Source organism: Loa loa (assembly GCF_000183805.2).
Source record: "Loa loa unplaced genomic scaffold supercont3.252, whole genome shotgun sequence".
Lineage (NCBI taxonomy): Eukaryota > Metazoa > Nematoda > Chromadorea > Rhabditida > Onchocercidae > Loa > Loa loa.
The window spans coordinates 47,724-49,405 of record NW_018108432.1 but is presented as its reverse complement, the minus strand read 5'-3'; positions in this window follow the sequence as shown (position 1 = coordinate 49,405).

The window sequence follows — 1,682 nt, the reverse complement described above, 5'->3', positions numbered from 1 at the left end:
TTTAACTATCTCTTCCTGTTTTTTTTTTTTTTACGTCATATTCGACTAATTTAAAAAGAGAATGACAAAGAATGACACTGGGTTTGTGACACATTGAATTTGAAATATGATAGAAATTGATCAGTTCTGAAATGGAAAAAGAAACTTTCATTGCAACATTACGGTATGGATTAGTCGGTCTAATCAAAGGAAGAATTTGTTAATGAAATATTTGCATGAGAAGAAATTTTACTTTTTATTAAATCAATCATTGTGAATTCGAGCTCTATTAATAATTTTAGCACTGTCGTTTTTGATAGTTTCCAAGGAAATGGAAAAAGTTTCATATTATATCATATCATCTATGAATGTTTCGGCAAATAAAGACAAAGCCAGTTTTAAATTCAAGTTAACAAAAGCGCGAAATTTTCTAATAAATCTGTGACAATCAACACGAGCAGGAATTTCATTTTAATGTGAATGTCATTTTCATTTTGTCTTTGATCAGTAATATCACATAAATATGATGTCACATATACATGTTTTGTAAGGATAAAAAAATTTGATTCCAAAAGTTATAAAATATAAGCATTAAAATATCTAGGATTTCTCGGATTTCAGGTAGACCTACGAAAGATTTATTCCACAGCTATTAGTGACATCTTTGATGACATAGGCAGTTTTAACTGATATATTATGATCTGTAATTAATTTGAATAGCAATATTTGAAGTGATGCTTTATATGACATTGATATCATCACCTAAGTTTATTATCGTATCTGTCAGTCTTGTCATTTTAATAAAGCAATTAATCATGTTGATATTTAAATATAAAAAAAAAGAAATCCTTCACCAATTCAATAAAGAATGGTTCTGTATGAATCAACAGGTTAACGTAGTTAACGTAAATATGATCGCGAAAGGTGACTGTTGACAATTTGAACTTAATAAAGATGATCTCAATGTTTACATATGATAGTTATTATCATTCCAGTTCTCCGATATCGGAATGATTGGCTTGTGTAAATAAACTTTCCCCGAAACTGAATTGAGCTAATGGAAAATAGAAAGAGTGCAAACTTTAATTCGTAAATAATGACAGATTACAGAAGCATACGTCCACCTCCTATGCTACTTTCAATCATTTCATCATCATTGCCATTACCGCCCATATATTGTGATGTCAAATTCTAGCGCCATTTTCCTGTAATCTAATAATCATTCTAACATTAATTCCTCCATTGACTCTTTCATTGTTACTATCCTTACCTTTTGATTTTTCATATTTTAAAATTTTAATTCACCTGGCGGTTGATAAGAGTGTTGCTGATTTGAACTTCCTTCGATTTTCATTCATTGATTGATGACAGATGATCTTTGCGCCCATCTCTTGTTCAAATGATATACAAATGAATTATTTATCTTCCTTTAAATATAGATGTGGTAAATATTGGAATTTATTGGATATTTTATAGGTTTCATTACCCAATAATCATCATCATCATCATCATCGTTATCATCATCATCATCATCATCATTGTCAACTATTATCGTTAACAACTAGTCCATTGTTCAGCCTATATTCCGATTCATTTCCGGAATTCATTCGAAATTAGCTGTTCCGACCAGTGCCTATCTCTCTCCCGTATTTTATTTATATTAAATGATCAAGTTGTATAAAAACTGGTTTAGTTAGTAATGC